We start from the raw sequence: 18,720 nt of genomic DNA, 5'->3' as shown, positions 1-18,720 counted from the left end.
ACTATTGCATACATAGGTTTTGCACTATAGGTTTTGCACTATACCCATAATCAACATTTAAATCACACATGGGGGAGTATCCATCATTTTTTTACATTCCTACATGTTTCTGTATAGTGCAATTTGGGATTCCAGTACTAAAATAATTTTAGAATTACCAAAATTCAATCCCAGGATCAATTTCATGAATGGGGTTAAGAAAAAAAAATGGTAAATTGTGGAGTCTTTCTTCAATTTGCTGAAAGTACGACAGAAAATGCTGGGCGTCCACCGTGTCATCGCTAAATCATCTTCAGATCCTATTCCCAGTATTCCCGGCTGCAGAGAAAGCACGTTCAGGCTCTATGCTAAGTAAGGTTAAGACCATGTCCATATCATCAATTGCATACATAGGTTTTGCAGAGTGATAGGAATGTTTTAGTAGCACCCCTGGATAGAATTGTAGTGCATGCACAATATATCAGGTAATTTACCCTCACAGCCTACTGTACATACACTTCCTGTAGTGTTTTAGCCACAGCAGGAGCCAGACAGTAGCAAAATCTGGTACTATGGAGATCATCAGCATTACACAATGAAGAACACAGGCGTATGACACACTTTACACGTCCTGCATCCGACCCTTCTGGAACAGGCTTTCTGCTGTGTGTTCCTAGCGCGCTCAATCCGTGTCGGCTTCAGATGAGACAAAACTCTTGTGCCAAGTAAAACATCCTGCTCGGGGAGAGGGAGGCTGAGCTGAATGTGTTTTCTTTAGCTGCATACTTTCATTTTCAGGGGTGTGACCATCCCTTCCTACGCACACAGAAAATACATATTGCGACCTGGAACCTGACACTGACCTTTTCCACTGTCCAGTGCATCCTATGTTTGTATTGTGTAACAGTTGGCAACATGTACAGTAGCTCTCTAGCCATTGTGGAACTAAAAGTCCCAGCTTGAGCTGAAAGGTGCCTATCCACAAGACGATTAAAATGAGCGAATGAACGATCACGATATCGTTCGATAATTGTTCGAACGTCGTTTGAAAATTTGGTGTTTAGACATCTATCATCGTGCAAACATGCTGGTCAACCTGACGATATCGTCAGATTCAGCATGTTTGCAGATGATTGATTGTGCCTGCACTGAACGATATACCGTTGAGTGTGGGCACCCTGCAGTTTAGTGAACGACTGAACAATAATGTTATCGTTCAGTCTTTACACTGTCGGGTAGTGGATGCCCGCCTAAAGGCATATGACATAGGCAGCCACTCTCTGTTGTTAAATGTCCAGCACACATTGCAAATTAGCTCTCTGTATGATCTGCTGAACAATGGGATTAGTGGGCAAGCAGCTGAGCGTGTGACTAAATAATTCTTATCTGGTGATACAGGTCCAGTGCTGAGTAGCTTTATCTTAGTGCAGCCACTGGCTTCCATGATTCCTTGCAAAATGGGGGCACAGAAAGGGGAGCCATCAGTTTACCTTTTCCCACTATACCCATAATCAACATTTAAATCACACATGGGGGAGTATCCATAATTTTTTGACATTCCTACATGTTTCTGTATAGAGCAATTTGGGATTCCAGTACTAAAATAATTTTAGAATTACCAAAATTCAATCCCAGGATCAATTTCATGAATGGGATTAAGAAAAAAAAATGGTAAATTGTGGAGTCTTTCTTCAATTTGCTGAAAGTACGACAGAAAATGCTGGGCGTCCACCGTGTCATCGCTAAATCATCTTCAGATCCTATTCCCAGTATTCCCGGCTGCAGAGGAAGCACGTTCAGGCTCTATGCTAAGTAAGGTTAAGACCATGTCCATATCATCAGCTTCAATATCACCTGATGATTCAGCTGGTTCTGTGTCAGACTCATCACCATCATCACCTATATTAGGAAGAGTTGCATGATCATCATCATCTTTGGCATCATCTATACAAGAGGAGGACGTACAGGGGCGTTTCAAGAGAGGAGAGGGCCCGTGTGCAGTCTCTGTCATGGGACCCCTCCTCTCAATCCGGCAGTGCACTGAGCGCAGCGCGGCCAGCGCCATACTGATAGACTTTGGGCGGCCGCAGCATCCATTTTCCCTGTATTGCGCATTTTTTCAGCGCTGACACCGTCCCCGACGTGGGACTCCACAGAGAGGTAAGTATAATATGGGTGCAAGGTGTGCGGTGTGGGCCCCCCCTGGACCCAGGGGCCCGTGAGCACCGCACACCCTGCACCCATTATAAATACGTCCCTGAGGACGTATCAGTCACTGTTGAAGTGGGCTTTTTAGATTGTGAATGTTCAGAAGCACCCTTTTTCTGGAGAACATCACATACTGCAAGGTGAAGGCTGGGCATTAGATGACACAACTGGTGTTCAGCAGATACAAGTTTTCCAAACCGTACCATTACATTTTGACCATCTGTGACGATGATAACAATATAATTTTCAAGTGTCACATTACACTCATTTACACACGTTTTCAAAATGTCAAGACCTTTTTCTGCAGTCATCGATCTGTGAACTCTAGCCAGTCCCAAACTACAGAACTAGTTTTGGCCATGTAAGATAATATTCATATATCTTTATTAGCAGTAGAGGTCCCTTCATCAAATGCAACAGAAAAAATGTTGAGCAACAGTCCGTTTAAAACTGTAATTCGCACTAAAGTTGCATCTAGTGATGTTTTTTCTGAAGGTCACAAACAATAGGACATTTTTGGTTTCATAGGTGGACCTTCAACAATATTCATTTGAATAGAACTTGGTATGACCATGGCCTCTTTTGGTCATACTTTTATTTTATGTTTGGCAGTTAAATGTGTATGCAAACCTTTTGTAGAACTGCCCAAGGTTTTAAAATAGCACTGCAAGTTTTGCATTGTGCTGTTTATCAATAGCTGTCAAATGATTAAAACAAAGCGATGCCTCTCAAATCTTTTATATGAGTAACATACAAAGTTGGGCTTTTTTTGTGCTGTTGTCATAATAGAAGATTCCAAAGTGGCACTTTGAAATGCAAGAAGAAAAACTGTTTTTTACACTAACACTAAACCTTTATTTAAATGAGACAGCAAGTATGGATGGTACAGTAAAGGTACAGTAACCAGAGGCAGTTTGTCTTATTTTGTATATCAATTTGCTGCTATTTAGCACCAGACAACAGTGCACCTTGTCCACAAATAAAATTCCACAATGGTACTGCCACACTTTGAAATGCAGTCTGCTAAAGAAAAGTTTGTGTGTTTAAGATTTTTTCTCTAGACCTTTAAGATTAATATTAAATACAGATTTATTGCTTATGTTGTATATATATTTTTTCAATTTGTCACTGAGACAGGTTTTTTTTTTATACAAGGGCAGGGCAATGCAAAGGCCGCCTCCCTGGCACTGTAAGTGTGATGTTTTTTATCTTCACAATTATAGTCCTTCTTTTGAAAGTACTGCTGCAAGCCTGCAACAGCAAGAAATACAAATACAACAGATCGTCCTCAGGACCTCCACACTCGCACTCCACTTTCAGTCTCTCCCCTCTCTCTACTGTCTACTACAGACTCAAGTGACCGTCTCTCTCTGAGACTAGCCAACTAAGAAAGTGAGAGAAAGTGGAGTGCTTTATATACTAACAAGCACATCACTCACTTCTTTCCCTGCGGCTGAAGTCTGTCCCCAACCCCTTCAATGAGAGGCGGTGGCAGCAGGGTTCACTTTCTGCATCCAAAACAGTGGTGCTCATGTCTCAGTGACTGTGAAAATCCTGTTCATACACTGGATTTGGTGCAGAGAATCTCGGGAAATTTGGGTGACCGAAACTGTCCAGGGTGCCATGATTGTGATCCCTAAGTGCAGTATAACACCCCTACCTAGAGCAGTTGGCATCCGTTCATTGTCAAGTGTTGGGCACTCTATAGATCCCTCCCTACTACTGACTGTGCTGAAAAGCCTTTATAGCAACCATCACTCTGAGTTAGTACAGGTTGTCAACAGGGGTCTTGTGTCTTTATTGAGATTTCTGGGTGTGAATTCCATAATCACCAAAAGATTTGGAGTCTGTGTTGTATAGTAGTTAATAATATGCTCTATTGGTCAATTGAGTGCTCTGTATGTTGTTATATAGATCATTATGGTGCATACACACGATCAGATTTTTCCTTCAGATATGAACGATAACGATTTAAAAATCGTTCAGTCGTTCATATCTGATGGAAAATCGTTCATATCTGACATACCTGAACGATGGACGATCAACGATGCGCGTTCCCGTTTGTCAGATAACGATATCTGACATCTGATGGGTTTGCAGTCAGACTTGGACGATTCCATTCATTTTAATGTAGTCAAAAATCGTTCAATCGTTCAAATCGTTCAAAACTTTGGTAAAATCGTTCAAATCGTTCAGATCGTATAATCGTTCAATCGTTCATCTGACAAATCTGACCGTGTGTACGCTCCATTAGAATGCTTTCTATGTTGTACGGGGTCACTAGCATGTCCTCTGTGTTCTAAAGTGTTCTCTGTATTGTATAAGGGTCACTAGAATGCTCACTGTATTGTATATGGGTCACTGCAATGCTTTTTCATTGCAAGTTAAGAAACATCTGTTAGTGACATTCACATGTGTGCACATAGAGCTTACAAAAAATACTGAACCCTTTTTCTCACATGCACCCCTTTCTCCTTGTGTATTAAATAAGCTGGGAGTTGTGTGGAACGTTAAACTGGCTGGCAATATCGGAGAACTCAGTCTCATTCCTCCGCAGTAAAGCTGATAAACCTCCCCTATTTAATTTGGAAGCAGAGGACATGCAGGAAAAGGGATAGGGGCTTATCTGAAACTTGCCACCCCCCCTTAAAAGATATTTTAGATAAGACTTGGGACCTCATTCAGACCCGCTCGCTAGCACTGTGCGCTCGCAAGCGGCCTGATGGTTTGCAAATGTGCATGTGCACGCTTCGTTCTGCGCATGCGCGATCTACTCTGTGCGATCGCAGCACGCTCACTCGCCCAGCAAAGACAGGAGAGTGACAGGAGAGGCCGTTTGTGGGTGGTAACAGGGTCAGGACACTAATAACGGGGGTTTGGAGGTGCGAACGCAGGCGTGCCTTGGTGTTTCAACGCCGTTTTTAAGGCGTGCATAATTAATAGGCAGCGTCACAGTACACGTCACATGCCTGTTTTTACACTGAAGTCCTCGCAGTGCTTGTAGCAGGGTAAGGCAAACACAAGCGCTGCGATCGCTAGCGATGGTGCTCGATGTACCAATGTTTTAATACACTTCCTGGAGATGACGTGCGCCAGTGGGCGTCTCAACATACGCTAATGGACGTCTGCATACACAGAGCGATCGCTCGCACAGCCAAAGTGGGTGTGCTTATGCCTTGGCGAGCGATCACTTCCCATGCCGTCACTTTGACAAATTTGCATACGCTGGATGCGAGCGATCGCATCTAGTGAGCGGATCTGAATGAGGTCTTTGGTTAGTGAGAACTTTCTTTGATCTCTTATGTGCAGCAAACTTCCCAACAGTCACCATACACTGCAGGGAACTTTTGTGAGCCTCTAATGCAGGGGTGGGCAACCTTTTTTCTGCCGAGGACCATTTTGATATATATAACGTTATTTGTGAGCCCAGCGCAGGCCACGCCCCATCCATGTGATGTCACGCAGGGGCAGGACCACAATCGCCGGTAATTACAGCAATGCTGAAGCATCCTGAGGATGCTCCAGGGAGCTGTAAGGGCAGCGGTGTGACCGTCTGAAGTGTCCAAAGGACGCTCCAGGCGGCAGTGCTGCATAGATTCTTGCTGCAGGGTGCCATTCTAGGCACCCTGCTAGACAGATGAGGCTAGTAGAAAAAAGCTCAGAGGGCCAGACCAAATGATTCAGCGGGCCTTATACGGCTCCCGGGCCTTAGGTTCCCCATCCCTGCTCTAATGCTTAATAACTACAGGCAGGGTCAGTGCAAGGTGTCTGAGCGCCCTAGGCAACATTTCACCAACTGCCCTTGCTCCCTCTAATTCTTAATATGCCACGCATCAGTCTCCCCACTTTATAATATGCCACACAGCAGTTTCCCAATTCATAATATACTATATAAAATATGCCTCACAGCAAAGCACCAAAATAATAATGTACCTCATAACACTGCTACAAATTCATAAAAATGACACACAGCTGTGCCACAACTTGATTATATGCCACTCAACCGTGAATGATGCCATTCCTTTTTTTTTTTTGTGGACTCAGCGACGCCCTCCAGTGGCCGGCGATCTTAGGCGGCTGCCTAATGGTAGCACCAGTCCTGACTACAGGCCTGATTCAGAGATGGATGGAATTATAGAGCCGCACACAAGCTGCTGTGCAATTCCGTCCATCTTAATGCAAATGCAGAAGGAGGTGTCAGACACCACCTTGCTGCATTTGTGAGCACCACCGCAACCATGACGACCAGTGGTCACAATGGTTGCTCCTTTGGTAAGGCTGCGGGAGCTGAAGCTTCCTACAGCCTGACCAGGTGCTGGTCACTTCAGCCCTGGGACCGGTGACCAGCCATGCCCCCGCTCTGCCCCCTAAACGCTGCAGTATGTCAATCATGCTGTGGCTTGGGGGGGTCTGCCAGCATAATCGCAGGTTCTACTCTGCACATGTGCAGATCAGGTCCTGTGCAAGCGCAGACCCCTAACCATCGGGGATGTACTTTCATCATCGGATGAACGTACATCTCAGAATCAGGCCCTAAGAGCAGTAGCTGCCCATTACATATATAACAAACATATATTCAACACCAAATATCTTAACTCCTGGCCTCTTATACATATATATTTGTGAGTATGGCAAGATATTTTTAATACTGTATAAAGCTGTGTTTTAGGATCATTAATCTATCAAAATTTGCATGGAATCAATTGTAAAATAATAAATATTTGTCAGCAGTAAGCGGTACATGTAGAGAAGCTAGGATAAAGTACTGTCACAATCTGGTTTATTTGGCAATATTGAGCATGTCAAGATGTAATCTTGCACGTCAGAAAAGATGCAGCCTTAATCTTTGATGGATATTTTTAAGAGGGTAGGAGAATTGTGCTAGAGGCCATTTCACATGCTAAAGATCTGTGTTCCAGGCCACATGACTGTGCGAAAATCAGCTTACTCTTAACTCATTCAGTGACACAGAGTTCCAGATGATCTACGCCAAGCTTTCACAACTAAGCAGTGCATGCTGGAACTTGTAGCCCCACAACGCCATGATAGCCACAGTTTGCCTGCTCCTGATCCCAAATACTTTGAGGCAATATCACATATCTCTAATTCTGTTTAAATGTCAAATTTAACCAGAAGGCATCGCACTGGAGCAGATTGTATATATCAGCTTTCTATGAATAATTATGTTGGCCTATATCTATTGGATATTTGTTTAGTGACGATGTTTGGTGTTGCACAATTTCACTATCTGTACACGACAACAAATAAATATCAGACAATAGTCCAGTTGTTTGAACACAGCATTTTGACTGTTTCATCGCGAAGATCCTCTGTAGGTGGATATTATACACGACTGTGGCTACTCACCTGCTCTTGAGCTGCTGGAACGCTATTGTCTATCAGCTTTGTTTTGTTATAGAAATCAGATGTGCCAAACAGGAGGATTTGTGTTTTTTTTTTTTTTTGGGGGGGGTGATCACCTTGAAGAACATGCTATGAATAATTGTGATTTTTATTTTAGGACTAATACATGTAAAATACAAGGGAACTGATGTAAAAGAACTACAAATATGGGATCTATTGTACATAATTCTTGGAACTTGAGGCTATCAGGATGTATCGTACTTTATTCTTCTGCTTCAGTTCAATCAATCCTCACTATTGTTTAGCAGTTCTCCTCTTAGTAACTGTCGGAAGAAACACCGCAATTATATTTGCCAGCATGGCATTAGGAAAAAAATGGCAACAATTATTTTATTTTATGCCCACGATGTTTTCAAACATTGACTGAAATTGAAACAGTTCACTGGTATTTTTATTTTTTATGTGCAGCTCAGTGACAGCTGTTGGTCTCTGTTATCAGCCATTTCTGCTGGTTAAAGGATGCTGTTTGAGTGTCCTTCAGTGGGGATGACTGGATAGGAAGCCTGGTAAATGGAGGGAAATATGCCCTTACCACTTTACCTCAAATATCTGCAAAAGCTCTTGAGACTTTAATTTATATATTTGTGAATGTTATTAGTAGAATAATAATAATTATAATAATCACACACTTTGTTTTATGTTTAAAAAGTTGCTCTTCATTTTCTAGAAGTGTATTGTGTGTATCAAACTGTTACATTAGATGATTGTAAATCCATTTAAAGCCTAAATAGAAACACATTCATGTACTTAAGGGTTTCTGCTTTGTACATTTGTAGCATGGAGACTTACAAGATTAGAGAAACGCGGAAAGCCATAATCTTGCCATATACTGTAGATTTACTTTTCAATAACTACAAGCACATGCTAATTAATATTTTTTTACAGTCTAATGAGGCCATTTATGTAATTCATAACACCCTGAGGGGAAAGTGTTTGATTAAAGCAGAGGTGGTAGGAAAGGAAGCAATAATCTGCAACAAAGTCGTATGAGGTGAAGGTCACACAGTAACAGATAGGTACCCAGTAGGCAGGTAGTGTGTGATCTCAGTGTGTGCTAGCAGATTGTATCACACTGGCTCTAAATTTGTAGGGCGCATATGCAAGGACACTGTAATGTTCTCCAATGTATCTCTGATTTATATGGCCACGAATTCTCCCATTTACCATAGCCATAAACATAGGTGACCAAATTCTGTAAGATTCAGGCATTCTGCACTCAAGCAGAACAGCTCAACCACTGAGCACAACAGGCTGCCGTCGTCTGACTACTTTCGCCAATCTGCTAGATAGTTTGAATAGATCAGTATAGGGGGCAGTGCAGCTGTTTTGCTGTCATATATGCATATCGGGAAACAGTTATCTGGCTCCCTGGTGGTTAGCTCAGGAGATTTAATGCCACATCATCAAACTATATATTTACCTCTCCCAAGTTTCTGCCAGTATTCGCATAGGTATATCTTGGCTATACATGTGAGCTTTTTCCTCACCTCTCTAAAAGAAACACAGCCCATTTACACATAACTATGTACATACCAAATTACCAGTCTGAATGTGGATGTAGGAACTGCAAAGGGGCAGCCTGCACATATTAATAGTTTTCATTTTTATATACTGTGCCCATCTCGGAGTAATCGGGAGGGGGGGGGGGGGGATTTTGTATTTATAAGCTTGGTGAATTACAGTAGTGTAACATTGCAAGTTTCCACTTTCTGCATAGTTCTCAATGCTTACCCTGTTAAGCCAGACAGCACAAAGTTAGATGTCCGGATATTCTTTTACCTACTTTAGTAGAAACGTATATATCTTTGTGGCAAACAACAGATCACAAGTGTGGGTCTGCCGAGAACGGTTCCACAGTGATCTTAAAACTTAACGTACATTGTCTCACAGACAGAGAAGCCATTCTCACACTGTAATCACAACCGCTGCAAGGCTTATTCCCCTAACTCTCTTTCAAGAAGCTTGTTCAAGTGGAGACAGCAAGCTCCTACTTCTAGAGCTGCACCTGTTCTGGCTCTGAGTATGGGAACCTGCTTCCTCTACTTTCCCTGCACTGAAATCACAGGTACCAGCCTCAGGGGCACAGGGAATGGTAGCAAGAAAGTGTTCCTGGCACTGTACGCGTTACAGGAGGATTCGGGTGTGCCTGGAGCACACAGGAGGAAACTAGATGATGATTTTAGCTTTAGTTTCTTAAACTGTGTAATTGAACCTTGTGGCAGAAAACTTTTTTTAAGTACTTTGAGACAAAAGTTTAATTTTATGGAGGTTATTACTTGAGTAGGAAAGCAGGTGTTTAGGTAATTATTGCACATAAAACAGCTACATATAGAACAGTAGCTACATTTCTTATAGGTGCTGACAAGGTGGACTATTGTCTGTGTGTTGGAGGGCATATTTGGGAGTGGGTGGGTAGGGGGATCTCGAGGTCACATGGTGACTGTGTTGTGTTGCCTTGACAGCTGGATGACGACATGAGGGATAGATTTCAGCTACATTGTGAAAGTATTATATGTTATTTTGGCCCCGAATTGTGCATAATGTAGTGAAAAATAATGAAAGCATTACTGTGGTTAAAATGACAGAATTATCATCCATGGTTAGCTCAGCTGATTTTGCTGCAAGTATTCATTGTAAGTAGAGGTCAAATAAGGCTAGCTGGATGCTGGGCGGCTTGGCAGACAATTTACTTAAGATTGCACATGAATTTGTTCACATATTCATATAATGATCAATCCATTTAGGTGTGAGTTTGTTTCGTGAAACTCGCATACATTACATGAATGTGAGCACCTGAGAAGTGTAAGATCCAATTAGAAATGCCAATTGTACTTGTGGAGACCCGGGAGAAGTGCATGAAGAAATGGGGAACCAACCCTGGACCCCCACAAAAGAGGCAACTGAGATAGCAGGACCCTGGGCCGTAGCTAGGGTAGTGCGGCTGGTGCCATCGCACAGGGCACCACAGGTCAGGGGGCGGTGTTTGGGCCTGTCAAATGTATGTTTATTATCATTCTCACTTATAGCTTCCTCTTATTTCATCCCCAGCATCTCCTGGCCTCCCTTATCTCTTCCCTGGCCCTTCCCCATGAGGCCATTCCCCTTTTTTGGGTGCATTATGTCCCTTTGAAAAATGAGGGGGCGCCAATGCTCTTTCTGGCACAGGGCACCAAAAAGTCTAGTTACGGCTCTGGCAGGACCATATAGAAGGCTGTTAGTGGCCATAAGAAAAATACTGGAGGTTTTTAAAAGTTGTTAAATGGCTGATTTTTTTACTTTTTATTAATGGTGAAAATATTATAGCATGCAAGTGTTTTCCAGCAAATGAATGTCTTTCTAGCATTTTGGGGCACATGAAAACCCCTCTCCCATCAATACAACACCTCCACATACCTGTCCCATTTAATTTACACATCCACATACCTGTCCTACAATATTTACACCTCCACATACCTGTCCCACATCATTTACACCTCCACATACCTGTCCCATTTAATTTACACATCCACATACCTGTCCTACAATATTTACACCTCCACATACCTGTCCCACATCATTTACACCTCCACATACCTAACCCACATCATTTACACCTTCATATTCCTGTCCCACATAATTTACACCTCCACATACCTCTCCCACATCACTTACACCTCCACATACCTATCCTACATAATTTACACCTCCACATACCTGTCCCACATAATTTACACCTCCACATACCTATCCCACATCACTTACACCTCCACATACCTGTCCCACATTATTTACCCTCCACATACCTATCCCACATCACTTACACCTCCACATACCTATCCCACATCACTTACACCTCCACATACCTGTCCCACATCATTTACACCTCCACATACCTATCCCACATTATTTACACCTCCATATACCTGTCCTACATCATTTACACCTCCACATACCTGTTCCACATCATTTACACCTCCATATACCTGTCCCACATCATTTGCACCTCCACATTCCTTGTCCCACATCATTTACACCTCCACGTACCTGCCCAACATCATTTACACCTCCATGTACCCGTCCCACATCATTTACACCTCCACATACCTGTCACACATCATTTACACCTCCACATACCTGCCCCACATCATTTACACCTCTACATACCTGTCCTACATCATTTACACCTCCACATACCTGTCCTACATCATTTACACCTCCACATACCTGTCCTACATCATTTAACCATTATTGAGCTTTTTAGAGAAATTCACCTGAAAACTGGCATATCTGTATTGGCCAAATTATACAATTTATATCTCTCCAAGTACATGATTATTCATTGGGAAGAGTGCCCCGACATTTTAACCTCAAGATAAAGATTTTTCCTACCTTTCACCTGCTCAGGGGGTGTGCACAAAAAATGCAAATTTCCTCTGAAAAATTAATGCAAGTTTGGAATTGAATTGCAAATGTAATTCACAGTGCAAGTTTGCTGTGAGAATAGCTTGCAGGACCCAACTCACACTCATTGGAAAGCCTCAGTTTCTACAGATTATTGAAAATATAGTGTAATCAATGAAAAATTGGTACAGGTTATAAATCCATGATTTACCAAGCAATGCTGCTGGATAACTCCAGCTTGTGGGAGATTCTCTATCCGAAAGCTAAAGACTGAACAGCTGCCCTGGCTGGGCTTATCGGTTGCTTCCAACACACTTGCTTAGTATTACTCACATTCAAATTTCTAAAGGCTCTGAGGCAAGAGTATAGTGAGATCTACACCAGCTCACAGGCATCCCCAAACTGCATGCATTGTAGATCTCTCAGTGCTCACAGCCATTTGAGCCTTGTCATGTCGCACTTGTATAGACTGTGGATGCAGTACTCGAGTATGGCAGCTGAAGTAATCCATTGTGATGTCAAGACTGTGGCACTGCTTATTTCTTCTTCAGGGTCCATAGGGTTCCACAGGGATACCATGGGGAAATGTGGTTGGAGTGATCCAGTCACCAAACAGTTAAGCTTTCAGCTTCCAGGATGCCTCAGGTCCTCCATCACATATGCCCCACCCCTGGCCACAGGCATTCAGGTTTTTGTTTGGTGCGGCAGGATTCGGACGCACCTTTATAACAGATTTATTTTGTTTATTTTTGCATCTGTGCTGCTGCTCCACCTACCCCTACCGGCGCCGCAATTGTAGTGTTTGTATGAGAAGAGAGTGGTCAACAGTGTCAAATGCAGCAGAGAGAGTAATGGTCATTAGGGAATGGGATTGTAAAGTCGGCGGTTCAAATCCCGAAAACGTGAGTCCAAAAGGAGGAAATCCCGACAGCGGAGGTAAGTAACGCTAACCCTCCTTTAGGGGTGCCTAACCCTAGCCTCCCCCGCTAGTGCCTAACCCTAACCTCCCCCCAGGGGTGCCTAAACCTAAACCCCGCTCCCTAAACCTAACCCTCCCGGGGGGGTGCCTATCCCTAACCCCCCCTTCCCCTAGCCTAATCCTAACCCTCCCTGGGTGGTGCCTAACCCTAAGTCCCCCCAGGAGCACCCTAACCTAACCCTCCCCCTCTGCGGCTAAGAGGACGAGCGCCCGGACTTACCTCGTTCGGTCCCACATCGTCCTGGATTCCGCCGTCAGGATTATGACAGGCAATTGGTATCTCGACGCCTGTCAAATCCCTAGCCGGCATTCTGGCGTCGGGATTGTGACCGGCGGCCTTGCTTCCGCCGGTCACTTAACTACATCCCGGTCCTTAGACTTAGCAGTGATCAGATCATTCACAACCGTAGTCAGTGTTGTCTCAGTGGTGGGTTGAAGCAAAAGCCTGATTGAAGTGGGTCCAACAAGTTGTGCATGTTAAGAAAGTGTGTGAGGAGGTTATAGGAAAGTCCCTCAAGTTGCTTGGAGGGGCAAGATGGGAAAGTAATTTGAGATAGAATTAGGGTGAGAATTATTTTTTGTTTTTGTTTGTTTTTTCTTCCAGAATAGGAGTAATCACTGTATGCTTGAATAATGATAAAAGATACTAGTAGATAGATATTACAGATTTTAGTTACGGTTGGGATGAGCACAGGAAACAGTTCTACTGATTTGTGAGGGTATAGAATCAAGAGGAAGAGTAGGAAAATGAGAAGAGTTGAGATACTTCATCTTCATTTGTGGGATTAAATGAAGAGAAGGTGCCGGAGGGCTCAGGGAAGCAATTGAGCAGGTTGCTGGCTGAGGAAGAACATACCAATTAATTTCCGAGCTTCTCAATCTTGTTCTTGAAATAGAACTAAGGCTGGGTACACACTGGGGCTACGGGTATTTGTTCCGACATCGGAACAAATGCCTGTCAATATTGAATATGCGTCCACACTGGACGACTAGGCGATCACCATTATGTAATTAATTAACAATGCACTGGCCGCTACCGATATCGCTAGGTTTAATGTGCAGCACATCAAAACTGGCGACCACGGGAGCACGCAAACATGCGTATACACTGAGCAGAGCCATAGAATGTATTTTTTACAATATATAATGTGTGTGTGTGGGTGCATGTTACAGCTACTTACCGCTTCATCTGCTCTAATCCACTGATCTCCTCTTCTGGACAGTTGCTTCTTTAAGTCCGAGCCTCCATATCCGCAGAGATGTAAAGGTGTGAATCCTACCACCATGTAAAGTGGGGCCAACCACATGCTGTGTATAAGTGTTTGTATGTGTGTGTGTGTATATATATATATATATATATATATATAAGTCGGCTGCTTGCTCTCTCTGCAGACTGCGGAGCTCCAGGGGAGGAGACAGAGACAGAACACAGGCAGGGTACAGGAGAGGACGGGGTGGGGCTTCGCGGAGGAGAAGGGGCGGAGTCTCGGCCGGAAGCAGAGCCATCCTCCCCGCAGCCCATTGGTGGCAGTGTGTGTGTGTGTGTGAATGACAGTGCTCAGCACAGCAGCAGTGCGGCCATCCCCTCTTTCCCTCAGCCAGCGCAGCCAGTGTTAGACACTGAGGGTTCTATTTACTAAGCAGTGTAGCACTTTTCAATCTGTCTTTACTAGGAGACAGATTGAAAAGTGATAAGGTGCCAGCCAATCAGCTCCCAACTGTCATTTTAGAGACACAGCCTGTGAGATGGCAGTTAGGCGCTAATTGGCTGGCACCTTATCACGTTTCACTCTGTCTTCCAACACTGCTTAGTAAATAGACCCCTGAGCCTGCGCTGGCTTTCATGCTGCATTCGGAACATTGTGGTGAGTGGCCAGTTCCGCCCTCAGGGCTGTTCCACTCCACCCTAGTTACGGCGCTGATACTGAGTGATGTAGGCGATATGTTGTTACGAAAAGGCATTTTGGCCCGACATTGCTCAAGTGTGTACCCAGCTTAAGGTTACTTTGTATGAGACTTTCTTTAGGGCCCTGTAGAAAGAATGTCCTTAATCTAATCATCTAGTGATGTTATAGAGGAGTCTGGATTTATAATATCAGCATTTCTTTTACATATACTCATTGTGCACATGACTTTTATTGTAGTTTTATTATTTAATATGGAATGCAGTTAAGAGACCGACGGCCGCGAGGCCGCCATTCTCTATACCGACGCCAGAATCCAGACAAGGGAGTTAAGATAGGCGTCGAAATACAGACGCCTATCATAATCCCGATGCCGGAATCCAGCAGGACGAGTGCCCAAACGAAGGTAAGCCCCTAGTGTTAGCTGCGGGGGAGTGTTAGGTTTAGGTCAGTCAGCGGGGTTAGCGTTAGGTTTTTTTGGGGTAGGTTACAGTTAGGCACCCCTAGGGGGGAGGGTTAGGGTCAGGCACCACTGGGGGGGGGGGTAGCGTTAGGTTAGCGGGGTTAGCGTTAGGTTTTTGGGGGGTAGGTTAGGGTCAGGCACCACTTGTGATGTCAGTGGGGCCGGCCCCAGACGGTAGGCGTTCCCATGGGAACACCTCCGTCTGGGCAGCTACGCCCCCAGCACGCCCACCAAAGGGGGCGTGCTGTCACTCAACATCGGCAGCACGCCCCCTTTGGTACGAGACCCGGAGCTACGGTTTGCCCGTCGGTATCCGGGTCTCGCGCATGCGCTCCGTCGTGCGCATGCGCACTGGGCCAAAATCGACCCGCTTGCGAGCGCTCAGCGCTCGCGAGCGGGTCTGAATCAGGCCTTTTGTCCCTGCCTATTTCTCACAGACTTTTCCTCACAGCTACTGAAAAGTCCACCTAGAGGAAATTACTTGCGGGGTTAGCTAATTGAATTGCCAGCCCCGGGTAATTAAACCGCAATTGGATAGTAAGGTAAGTTCTGTGTGCTGTAGCTGTGCTCACAGGGCCTGATTCAGAGCCGGACGCTCTGACCAGAGCGCTCGCTCTGAATCAGTGCCCTCCTCCATGAAAATGACCACCCACAGCTATAGCGAGCGTCCATGATGATGGTCGCGATAGTCAAGACCATCGCGACCATCGGGCTTGCAACGAGACCCTGCGGTAGGGTCTCGCTGCCGCAAGCCCTGGAGTGATTTTGGCTCTATCAGAGCCAAAATAACTCCCACTGACATCACTAGTGATGTCAGTGGGGCCAGCTTCAGACGGTAGGCGTTCCCATGAGAACGCCTCCGTCTGGCCGGCACGCCCACCAAAGGGGGCGTGCTGTCAATCAACATCGACAGCACGCCCCCTTGGGTGCGAGACCCGGAGCGACAGCTTGGCTGTCGCAGTCCGGGTCTCGCGCATGCGCACGACGGAGCTCCCTCCGTCGTGCGCATGCGCGGTGGGGCAACATCGACCCGTTTGCGAGCGTCCTTTGCTCGCGAACGGGTCTGAATGACCCCCACAATTCACTAACCCCACACAACCTGTTTGTGCTCCGATAATCAAGCCTGTCCAATAAGAGACGTGTGCGGTAAGCTATGCTTCCGTGAAAGCTCAGGTATAACTTTAGCCCAATAAATATAACCGCATATCCTATGTTACATTGTTCCTAGAAGACCTTTGTACCAATCCTAACCTTAGAACAAACTTATTCTTTGCCCCAAAAAAGATTTGATATCAACCTGTTCTAACCAAAATTTGACCAATGTAAGGCACCATATACTGTAATAGGTGCATTTATGAGAACATCTGTGCAGTAAAGATACTATTACCCATAGCAACTAATAAGTCGTTTGCTTTTATCTTCACCTTTTTTGCACAAAGACAAGTCCTCCAATATGTACTAAATTTAGAACTAAAGTGGTAAAATCAATAGAATAAGTGTGTAAGATAGGCAGACAGTTATCTATAATTACACTCAACTAATGAACAACATACTAGGAAACTTCATTGATTTGTCACTACAAACGTCTGCCAGCAATGCTTTTGGATCAGCACAGGTTAATATGATGCTGTAAGTGCACACAAACTGAACTATTAACCTATCACTCAATAGGTCATCTCATGTAATCTCCCATCTGTCCCCAGAGGGCAGCTCACATACACTGAGTAAGCAGCAGGCTTCCCCCAGGGGCAGAGATGACAGAAGTTGTAAAATAGATTATTTAGCAGAATGTCTGCATGCAAGACGTTTTATTCATAATAGGCAATTGAAATCGCTATGCAGTATGTTACATGACAAACCCATCTTTTCAGTCAATATGAATACGTATTGTGAGGCTTTGACATTAACTGGAGTTAAAAGGGTCTGGTGTCAGACATGTCTCCCCAACATAGGTCTTTCCCAGGGCTTTATAACTAACACTAGTACGGAATTCCATTACACCAATACTTATACGTGTCATGATGGTCAATTTAATAGTCCACTTCTCATGTATATGATATATGAAGTGTCCTACTAAGGCATGATAAGCTACAATGTTTTTGTCAGTCCTAATGTAATATCTATCCCAGTGGTCTTTGCTGCTGTTCTAGTCTTTTGTGTTTAATCAAAGCAGATTGTTTGCCAAATGAAGTGGATCCATTTCTGGACCTTGTTCTGTGCATAGTCTCTTAAGCTGGGTACACACTGTGCCGACACAGCAGCCACTCGGGTAAGCTATATACACTTACCAATCGGCCACTAGACATATCGTCCTGACGTCACAGCTGGACAGTTGTTTGAATTTGCCTGCCCAGAATTTGCCTGCCCAGAATTGGCCTGCCCAGTCCCTTTAGCAAGTGTGCGGGCGGTCGGTGGACTGCCCGTACACACAGACAGATGCGCTGATATATCTGTAGATGCTGATATATCGGCACAGCAGATGCGATATATCTGTGAACTACGTCGTTCACAGACATATTGCATCTGCTCTGCAGCACAGTAGATGGCCGATATATCTGCAGATCTGGTTGTGTGTACGGGCGGTTAACCGCCCGCCCGTACACTTGCTGCAGGGACTGACACTGTGTCAACGGATCTTTCGGCAGTGTACACCCCGCTTTAGGCTTCGGTACATTCTGTGTGTATATGGATGCATGGCTATTTTCACTCTGTTAGATGGGCTGCATTAAAGACCGGTTCTGAGCTTGTGAATATTTACTAAAGTGCAGCTTTTTAGAAGCGGAGATGTTGCCCATAGCAACCTATCAGGTTTTACTTAAGTTATCTAGCACCTTATAGAAGATAATAGCTAGAATCTGATTTTTTCCACTTCTAAAAACCCGCACTTTAGTAAATATACCCATGGGTCTCATCCTGTGGTTTTGATTGGGATAGCATTTTGCACAATTTGGTGGATAAGTGGCTTTCTTAGCGCAGTTTGCACATTGTAAAATAAAGTTTCAAATACAGAATTGCTACATGTAATGAAGACAATCCTGATATCCTTCCCTCTCATATTTAACATGATTTATGCAATAAATGAGGCTAAATTGCGCTGTATTTTTGAAGACATTGTATTTATTAAAAGGAGAGTTATAAAATTGGTGCAGATGCATTTCTAGTTTGTGGCAGCATCATCCAAAAGCTGCGAGTAGGCTTGCACCTTGATTTTCTCTGGCCACCATCTAGACGCAATAGCAAGAACACTTGGATCCTGTGCATCCTTCTCCTGGTTGTCCTTGCCTTCTCACTGCATCTTGGCATGCCATCAACACCGAGCATTTCATGTTCCTATACATATCCATGCCATCAAGCTCCTAATGTTACCACTCACACATCCTGCT

At 44.3% G+C, this 18,720-nt stretch overlaps 1 protein-coding gene across 8 annotated transcripts in view; it reads left to right on the top strand.

Moving 5' to 3' along the window:
• The window catches only part of QTGAL (queuosine-tRNA galactosyltransferase), a 567,623-nt gene that overhangs the window by 503,694 nt on the left and 45,209 nt on the right, over window positions 1–18,720 (top strand). The window lies entirely within an intron of this gene.

Source organism: Taudactylus pleione, unplaced genomic scaffold (genome assembly GCF_031769625.1).
Source record: "Taudactylus pleione unplaced genomic scaffold, aTauple2 ptg000012l, whole genome shotgun sequence".
Lineage (NCBI taxonomy): Eukaryota > Metazoa > Chordata > Amphibia > Anura > Myobatrachidae > Taudactylus > Taudactylus pleione.
This window is presented reverse-complemented; position numbering and strand designations above follow the sequence as displayed.